Source organism: Pseudophryne corroboree, chromosome 4 (genome assembly GCF_028390025.1).
Source record: "Pseudophryne corroboree isolate aPseCor3 chromosome 4, aPseCor3.hap2, whole genome shotgun sequence".
NCBI lineage: Eukaryota > Metazoa > Chordata > Amphibia > Anura > Myobatrachidae > Pseudophryne > Pseudophryne corroboree.
The window spans coordinates 791,444,110-791,454,716 of NC_086447.1; positions in this window are offsets into that span (position 1 = coordinate 791,444,110).

The window sequence follows — 10,607 nt, forward strand, 5'->3', positions numbered from 1 at the left end:
CGGTGCTGAGTCCCATTTCTGAGGTTGCTCTACCCAGGTAGAGTTCTCTATATGAGACAAGAGAGTTGGAAAACTTGAGGGGAGAGTTCCGAAAGCTGGCCCTAAGTAACAACCAGCTAAAAGAAACAGTGAAGGAGATTCCTAAACTACAGAGTCGAATAAGAGACCTGGACAAGAGAATCAAAATGGGCTATGTGCCAGTCATAGAACAGCAAGAGTTGGTGACTAGGGTCAAAGATGGGAGATCGGAGGACAAATCAGTCACGTTAATGAAGGAAATGTTACCAAAGCTGGAAAGACTGAAGGAAGCACTAAAGGTTCAACAAATGAAAGGACTTTCTGAGACTCAGGACCAGTGCCTCACTCTGAGGGAAAGGGTGGGGGCAAAGTTGGACCATGACCTCAGAACAATTAAAGTCAGGACAGAGACTAGGTGTTACTGGTGCCAAGAGCTGGGCCATAAAAGGTGGAATTGTCCATATAAGCCAAGAGCAGTGAGGGCCGGGGTGATTATTAGGCCCAGAGTGAACTTAAAAACCTTCCCCAGTCTAGAGTTGGTTAAGGTCAGGTGTCACAAACACACAGATAAGAATGAAGCAACTTCCTCAGTAGCCAGTAAATCCGAGCCCGATAAGGGAAACATCCCTAAAGGTGGAAAGGTGAAGAAAAGGGGAAGTTTAGTGGGCAACAGGAAGTTGTCCATTAAAACTACCACTTTGGCCACTACGCCAAAGTGGAGGGAAAGGGAAGGTGGCACAGTGGAGTCGGTGCCACCAACCTTTAATGGGAATAGATTCCAAGGCCAGTTAAAAGGGCCTCAGGTGTGTACTTGGGAGAGGAACTTGGGACCCAGGTGTATGGGCCCAAGTTATGTCCCAAAGATTTGGCAGCCCAAAGTAATTGGCAAATGTGAAACCTTGCCAATGTCACATGCCGCTTTTCTGAGCCAGGAAAAGCTGATGGAAAGGGTATGTGGCAGGAGAGGTATTTTGCCACCTGTAAGCTACACACAAGGTCCTGGGAGTGGATGGGAACTGTGGATGGACCGGGTACCCATCCATTTGGCCCAGACCAGGTCTTATAGGCTTCTTAGCCCAAGAAGCTGCTTCATCAGCCAGCACCTGGGTGCTGGGTTTAAAGCACAGTCTCTCCCATGAGTCAGGGCTCCTGAAGGCAATTAGTGTCCAGGTGATAGGCCTGCTAGGGACAGTAGGACCCGGAGGGCTGGGCCACTAGTGTCAGGATGCCGGGACCTGATGGGTTGCTTATTTAGTAACAGGGAGTGAGGCAGGGCCTAACCTCCCTGGTAGTTTATACTAAAGACAGTGATCTTTGTTTATGTATATCTTTGTTTTTGAGCGACCTGAATAAAAGGTATTTGTTGTTTTTGCACAATATATATATATATATATATATATATATCAAACAATTGAGTCGGCACTCACATAACTGACCAGCCAATGCTTTGCTCGGGTGCCCTCCATAGAGCTCCAAACTCCAACATGCACACAAAAGGAAGGGCGGCACTCACGAGTCCTTTTAAGGAAGAATAAATCAGACGGACAGCATCACGTAGTGTTCAACGTTTCAGTCTATTTCAGACTTTTTTCAAGAACCAGTCACTGGTTCTTGAAAAAAGTCTGAAATAGACTGAAACGTTGAACACTACGTGACGCTGTCCGTCTGATTTATTCTTCCTTAAAAGGACTCGTGAGTGCCGCCCTTCCTTTTGTGTATATAAATATATATAGAGATTTTTTAAAACACAACAGCACTGTCACCGCCGTTTATATGCTCCCCCCTCTCTATAAAACTCCATGGTGCCAGTACAATTGGTGATTCAGTGGGTTCTGTGGAGGAGGAGGAGCAGCAGCTCCAGCATGCAGCCTGGCAGTCAGCAGCAGCAGGAAATGGCTCCTTTCAGTCTCTGGTCCCACTCTCTGGGAAGCCCCGCCCCCTCAATGACGTGCGGTCCCTTACATATTATACTGGCTGTAAAATACAGAATCTGTGTAAAAAAAGGAGATTAATAACCCATTTGTGCCAGTCTCGGGTCCGCAGCGGGCACTGCAGCTCGCAGCCCAATGACCGCTGCGCCCTACTGTTGCCATTTGTCACTGGGGACCCACTAACAGGGACCCCGGTGTAATCACTCACCGCTCCACGTCTTTTTACTTCAGCATCCGTTAGGGGTGGAAATGCTGCCGCGCACACCCTCGGGGTATGTAAAACAGCGCCTCAGGAGCTTAGTGTCCTGTCAGCGGGGATACGAACCATTAACTCTATAGGAAGTTGGTTCGGTTTCCCCCTAAGTCCCACGACGCAGGAAGACTGGTTGCCAACCAGTGCTGCCTGAAAAAAACAGAATAAATAAAATTTTGAAGAAAACTCTCTGGAGCTCCAGAGGAATGCACCCGGCTCCTTGGGCACATTTTTCTAAACTGAGTCTGGTGGAGGGACATAGAGGGGGGGAGCCAGCACAAACTAATGATTTTTTAAAGTGAAAGGCTCCAATGGACCCGATCTATACCCCATGGTACTAATGTCATCCCAGTATCCACTAGGTCTGGACGTTAGAGAAACACAGAACTTGACGGCAGATAGTCTGCCCTAAACACATGTACATGCACACACTAAAACATTAGGCTTATTTTTTTTTTTTTATCGAGCCAATTAACCTACCAGTATATTTTCGGTTGTGGGAGGAAACCATAGTACCCGGAGGAAACCCATGCAAACACAAGGCGAATATACAAACTACACACAGATAAGGCCACGGTGGGAATCAAACCGTTACCTCAGTCCTGTGAAGCATTAATGCTAACTATTACACCATCCGTACTGCCCTACAGGTTGACGGAGGTCAGATTGGATGAGAATTGGACAAGTGTGTATCCAGCAAAATAAATAAAATCAGATTAAACAATTCATGGAAACATGACCCGTTGGGGTTTGCAGTTGAAGACTGGAATTGAAAAGTCCTGGACTACACTTTCTGGTTCAGGCCAGGCCAGGCTTCAGCATTAACGAGTCCTTCGAGGTATACTTAATTATTAGACATGACCTTTTCACCTTTATTTACATGTAACAAATACATTTTAAGCCTGCTGACCCAGGCTTATTTATAATCAATGTATGTGTTTCAAAACGGTATCTTTTAATAATGACGATAAATAGCTGCATACTTTTTAGTGTATTTGCTTTTCAGCTGTTCATTTTCAAAGTGTCCCACTGCAAATCTTCTTCCCCTGTAAGACAAAACTGAAGTCTGGACAGCAATTTGTAACAAAACTCTGTATTCACCAATTACGGAGTCAACTCTCTAAATGCCCTCGTATAGATGCACTTGAATATTTGAGTTAAAGAATTATGGGGGTCATTCCGAGTTGTTCGCTCGTTGCCGATTTTCGCTATACTGCGATTAGTCGCTTACTGCGCATGCGCAAGGTTCGCAGAGCGCATGCGCTTAGTTATTTTACACAAAAGTTAGGTATTTTACTCACGGCATAACAAAGCTTTTTCATCGCTGTGCTGATCGGAGTGTGATTGACAGGAAGTGGGTGTTTCTGGGCGGAAACTGGCCGTTTTATGGGAGTGTGCGGAAAAACGCAGGCGTTCGAGTTGCAAAACGCAGGAGTGGCTGGAGAAACGGGGGAGTGGTTGGGCAAACGCTGGGTGTGTTTGTGACGTCAAACCAGGAACGAAAAGGACTGAGCTGGTCGCAGTGTAGGAGTAAGTCTGGAGCTACTCAGAAACTGCTAAGAAATTTCTATTCGCAATTCTACTAATCTTTCGTTCGCACTTCTGCTAAGCTAAGATACACTCCCAGAGGGCGGCGGCTTAGCATGTGCAATGCTGCTAAAAGCAGCTAGCGAGCGAACAACTCGGAATCACCCCCTATGTACATTTGCTATTCTATATTTTATTTATTTATTTCTTATCGAACTAGACTACTATTACACCCTACATCAACAATGATATTCTCCACTTCGCTCATCCACTGGGAAAAAGAGCCAAAAATAATCTTTTGCAGAAGAAACAGCTGAATATATTTTTGTGCAGTTTGCTTTTTTTTTTACTTCTGATTTTCAATCTACCCTGCAGAAAACTTTGAGCAAGTGAAAAAAATATATATAACATGTTATTTATTTAGTTCTTAACAATTTTATAATCACAAAGGCTCCGTGATCCCCCATCCCCTCCAACAAAAAAAGCATATACCCACGCGTTCATCAAATAGTCTTCTATAAATTTGAACTTAACGTTGCAGGTATTTGTTGTATAGATGTATATATATATCACACTAAACACAGGTCATGGGCTGGATGTAATGGGTATGGGTCATTAGGTCGACCACACGTAGGTCATCAGTCAATAGGTCGACCACTATTGGTCGACATGCATTAGGTGCAAATGACCTTGCCGACATGGTCACTAGGTCGGCAAGGTCATTAGGTAAACATGAACAAGGTCAACATGAGTTTTCCCCCCCACTTTTTTTGGTGTTCGTAATGTGACGGGGAACCCCAATTAGGGCATCGTGTCCCCTCTCATGGCTCACGAAGGTTACCATTCCCAATCGTAGTCCACGTGGATCATAAAGTATGAAAAAGTAAAGAAAAATAAAAAAACAATGTGAAAAACGCATGTCGACCTTTTTCCATGTTGACCTAGTGATCATGTCGACCTAATGCATGTCGACCAATAGTGGTCGACCTAATGACTGTATCCCGGTGTAATGCATGTGTGTTTAAGTGGCACTAAAGATTTAGTGATGGTCGTGACGGTGGTGAAGATGATGAACCTCCCGGGAAGGTCATGGGCATGAAAAAGAAACAAAAATGTGGAAAATTTTTAGAAAAATGTTTGAATTCAACTAAGAATCCGAATGATAGCAGAAATGGTAAACATCGACAAATAAACTGTTAGTCAAGTTTTGCATCAAGATCTTAACATTAAAAAAGTTTGTGCTAAGATGGTACCTAGGCTTCTCACTGCCGAGTAGAAAGAAAATTGAAAGCAAATTTGTACAAACATTTTGGAACAAATTCAAATTGATTCAGATTTTTTTTAGATAAAGTCATTAACTGTGCTATCAAGGGTGTTTTTTTTTGTCAGACTGGGCACCAGAAGGTGCAACAATGAGTCAATATTCCTACAATGTTCTAGAAACTTTGTGGGAAAGAATCAGAAGAAAGAGGCTAGAGTTGTGGAAAAATGGTTTCATCTTCCATCAGGACAATGTACCAGCCCACACTGCTCCTTCTGTGAAGCAGTTTTTGGCCACAAAACAGATTGCAGTTCTAGAACACCCTCCATACCCGCCAGACCTATCACCGTGTGACTTCTTTCTTTTCCCTAAAATCAAATCTGTACTCAAGGGAGCCCGTTTTGTATCTGTTAATGAGGTAAAGAAGGAAACGACAGAGCTATTGAGAAAGTTGACAGATAATGAGCAGTATGGCTTTGGCCAATGGAAAATAAGAAAGCAATGGTGTGTGGATGTAGAAGGGGAGTATATAGAAGGGGAAGGAGTTAAAATGCACTTAATATAATTAAATGTAAATTATTGCATCAGTCTCAATTTTTAATAGCAACACCTTGTACATCTATAATAGCATCTTACTTTTTATATATCTATAGCGCTCTAATTTTTCTTCGTTTATCTCTTATACGTATGCATTGGGAGCGGTTTACCTTATTAAGACGCTCTTGGATATAGTTATTTTATATTCAGATACTAGACCTTATATCGTCAATCTCATTTTCTGCCTCTGCACTCTATCACCTTTTCACAAACAATTCAAATGAAAATATAAATAAGAAGAAACAATCTTCCCATCCTCCCACATAACCTCACTCCCCACAATTTCATTATCTATTGACAGATATATCAGAATCAGCTTTATTGGCCAGATATACTTGCGTATACTAGGAATTTGATTTTGGTTTACAGTGCAGCAGCCAGGGGGGGAACACGTAGATAAGAAGGGGGATGGGGAGGGGGAATATATGCAGTATACAGCTTAAGTAAAAGTACACAGTGTTCGTTACAATCAGAAGATCGGAGTAGAGCGACTGGACAGTCAACCCGGTGGTTTGTCAGGAGTTCAGCAGGTGGACTGCTTGAGGAGAGAAGCTTTTGAGGCTTCTATTGGTTCTGGTGGGAATGGCCCTGTATCTTTTTCCTGATGGCAGCAGGTTGAGCTCGCCATAGCCCGGGTGAGGTGGATCATTGACTATCCTGGTCGCCCTTTTTTTGGCTCTGGAGTGGTACAGTTCGTGGACAGGCGGTAGGTCAACTCCGATGATCTTCTCAGCAGACCTTACCACTCTTTGGAGCATACGTTTGTCTCTCTCACTGGTGGAGCTATACCAGACAATAATCGAGGAGCACAGAACAGATTCTACAATTGCGGAGTAGAAGAGGAGCAGGAGATTCTGTGGGATGTTAAACTTCTTAAGTTGCCTTAGGAAGAACAGCCTCTGCTGCGCCTTTCCGATGGTGGCATCTGCATTTGGTCCCCACTTGAGTTATCTTGAGATCGATCGTGGTCCCCAGGAACTTGAAGGAGCTCACTAGCGACACCACACTATCGGCTATGATTGGTAGGGGTGCTTCCGCTGGGTTCTTCCTAAAGTCTACTACCATCTTGACAGTTTTAAGTGGGTTGAGTTCTAGGTTGTTACAGCTACACCACCGGGCCAACCGATCCACTTCCTGTCTACAGTCCGATTTGTCCCCTTCTTTTATGAGGCCAATGACGGTGGTGTCGTCGGCGAATTTAATGATTTTAACCGACTGGGACTCAGAGGAACAGTCATTAGTGTACAGACAGAAGAGCAGGGGTGAGAGGACACAGCCCTGGGGTGCCCCGGTACTGATGGACTGAGCTTGGGAGGTGAATCCTCCCACTTTGACCACCTGTATTCTGTCTGTCAGAAAGTCCACAATCCAGGAACAGGTTGCTTCTGGGACCCCTTGGCGGAGTAGTTTGTGGTAGAGAATGTTGGGGGAGATTGTATTGAAGGCCGAGCTGAAGTCTACAAACAGGATCCTTGCACAGGTTCCGGGTGTGTCCAGATGCCACAGGATGTGGTGCAGGCCCAGGTTGACAGTATCCTCAATGCACCGATTCGCTCGGTAGGCAAACTGAAAGGGGTCTAGATGGAGGCTGGTCCCAGCTTAAAGGTGGTTCAGAACCAGGCGCTCGAACACTTTCATGACCACAGACGTCAGTGCAATCGGTCTGTAGTCGTTCAGACTTGTGATAGTAGGTTTCTTGGGGATCGGAACGATTGTGAAGATTTTGAAGCAGGAGGGAACTTTGCGGATTTCTAGTGATTTATTAAATATTTTGGAGAATATGGGGGCTAGCTGACTGGCGCATGCCCTCAGGTTAGATGGGGATACTCCATCAGGACCGGGTGCCTTCCTTGGATTGATCGTCTTGAACATCTCCTCCACCTCCTCATGGGCAATCTGCAGTGCTTTAGGTTGGCAATCAGAGGTGAGGGTAGTGGAGAGGAGTTGGTGTGGTTCACAGGGAGCTTCTTTGTCGAACCTGCAGTAGAAGAGGTTCAGCTCATTTGTTAGCCTCTGGTTCATGGCGGAGTGCTTTGGGGGTGTCTTGTAGTCGGTGATGGCCTGCATACCTTTCCATATGGATACATGGTCCTTGGTTGAGAGATCTTTTGCCAGCTTGTCCGAGAACTGCTTTTTCGCTTGCCTGATTCCTTTCGTTAGGGAGTTCCTAGCGCGGTTGTATAGCGCTCTGTCTTCGCAGCTGAAGGCCTTCTCTTTGGCCCGGCGAAGTTTCCTCAGCTGGGCGTTGAACCATGGCTTATTGTTATTGTAGATGCGATAAGTCTTGGTAGGTACACATGTCCTCACAGAATCTGATGTAGGATGTTGTGGTGTCAGGTCATTCAGGTCAGATGCTGCGGCTGCAAAGACCTCCCAGTCTGTGCAGTCGAAGCAGGCCTGTAGCTTCAGCTTAGCCTCACTGGTCCATTTCTTGACCTTTTTGACAGTTGGCTTGGCTGCTTTCAGCTTCTGCGTGTATGTGGGGAGAAGATGGACAAAGCAGTGGTCGGATAGGCCAAGAGCCGCGCAGGGATTGACTGGAAGACAGACTTGAGGGTGGTGTAGCAATGATCCAAGGTGCGCCCTTCCCTGTTGGGGCACGTCACCTGTTGTTTGAACTTTGATAGTTCCTTGCTTGAACTTCCTATCTATTCTGACCCGCAAGAGCGCTGTCCTGGAGTTATCCTTGATTCCTCCCTCTCCTTCAAACCACACATTCAGTAGCTTACTCAGTACTGCCAAAACATTTCTAGGATCAGACCTTTTCTCACCCTTGATGCTACTAAGACACTCACTGGTCATCTCCAGATTGGACTACTGTAACCTCCTATCTGGCCTCCCTGACACTACCCTCTCTCCAATCAAATCTGCCTTCAATGCTGCTGCCCAGCTCATCTTCCTCTCCAAATGTACTACATCTGCATCCCCACTCCTGCAAGCCCTACACTGGCTTTTCCCATTCCCAAGCAGAATCCAATTCTCATGTTCACTTACAAAGCCCTCACCCATTCCTCGCCCATTACATCTCTGATCTTATCTTCCTTCACACTCCAGCCCTTTCCACAATGGATGTTGCCTCTCCGGCCAACTGATTACCTCCTTCCACTTCTACCGCCAAAATTTTGCCCGTGCTGTTCCTAATCTCTGGAATTCTCTACCTATCAGATGCTCTACCTTTCTTTCTACAATACTTCAAACGGTTCTCAAGACACACTTCTCCAACAAAGCCATCCATCTCTCATCCTAACCCTCTGTCCCATGCTCACTTTATCCCCCATCTGTTTCACCAGTCTGTCTGCCCTTCCCCTTTAGAATGTATGCTCTCATGTGCAGGGCCCTCTTCCCTCACGTTCCTTCCCTTACTCATACCATCATCTACTCCATACTAACGGCACCTAACCCTCGGTTTCTGCCACCTTAATGCTTATTTGATTGTTCTGCCTGCAGATGCAGCAAAGGTTGCATACATTGTACTACATTGTCTTGTGCAAGTCACTGTTTTCTTATTCTGCTTATTTATGTACTCTGTTAGGTGCTGCGGAACCCTTGTGGTGCCATAGAAATAATTGATGATAATAATAATAATAATAATAATAATAAAAAAAAAGAAAAAACAGATTATGCAAAAACAGACAGGTTCAGTTCCAGACTATATAACATTATCAGATGCCATCTAAACAGCAGTCTTCTAAGATTTCTATACGAGATAAATGGACTAAAATACATTCATCAGTTTCCTCTGCGATCTTGTGATTGATGACAATATACTTGTCCGCCTCTGGATATCTGTGTGCTATGGAAGTGTTTACAGCACTTCTCCACCTATAGCTTTCTCCTCAGTCCTATTGTTTCTGTCTATACCTTTTTTTTTGATGGAAAGAAAATGCAGTATCCAGCTGCCAACACCATGACTGCTCCACACAGTGAGGCCTAACTAACTTGGTTCCGTCATCTTCTATTCTCTCTGGACATACTTGTGCCAATAAACTTTTTATTTACTTATTTCTATATACAATATAATGGATATTAAAGTCATAGCAAGTGATTGCAGTCCTTTGATAATTACTTAAAGACTTATTAATATAAACAGGTTGTATTTGTTCTTTCTTAAGCTAGGTACACACTTGTGCAATCATATTTCAGATGCAATTTTACTGTCGATTACATTACATTACATTAGGTACCGGAAGTCCTGATCAAAGTGTCGGTTCATGTGTACACAACTTTACAATCTAACTTGCACTTCATGAAACTCATCTGTCTAAAATATCTGCAGAAAAGACAAAAAGGCGGCACTGCTGTTGGGGGAGCATCGGGTGCATGCAAAGGGCCAAATTCACGTTTGTATGCAATGGCGATGTTCACGCAATGGAGCCATTATCGGCATGTGGCTGTGTTCCCAATTCACAAGCGCACCCTTGCTATCCCGCTTGCACTGAGAACATTGTTGCATAGTGATTGATAGGAAGTGGATGTTTGGAGGTGGTAAGGTGGAGTTTAAGAGGAGCGTTTGGGAGAATGCAGACGCGTCATGGCCATTTTCAGGACGAGTATCCACTGATGGCTGCTTGATCGTATGTGCAAATATATGGCATCAGAGTCTGTGGCCAGTCTGCGCAGAAATAGACCAACCCTCCTGTTCTCCGTAATTGCATATAGTCTGATAATGTGTATGCAATTGCGATAAGAGTCCGGGTGGGCGTCACTTTCCATTCCTGGGTAGCAGGAATGCTAACATTAGCAGCTCCGTAGACTAGAGAATAGCAATTATTATTATTTATTTATTAACAGTTTCTTATATAGCGCAGCAAATTCCGTTGCGCTTTACAATTGGAAATAACAATGATATAACAAAACTGGGTAATAACAAACCGTCATAGAGGTAGGAAGGCCCTGCTCGCAAGCTTACAATCTATAGGGAAATAGGCATGGATACACAAGGATAGGTGCTATCTATTGCATAGTTGTCCACCAGATTGCAAAGGTTCTTGGTGGGCTGTATGATATGGTCATACAGCAA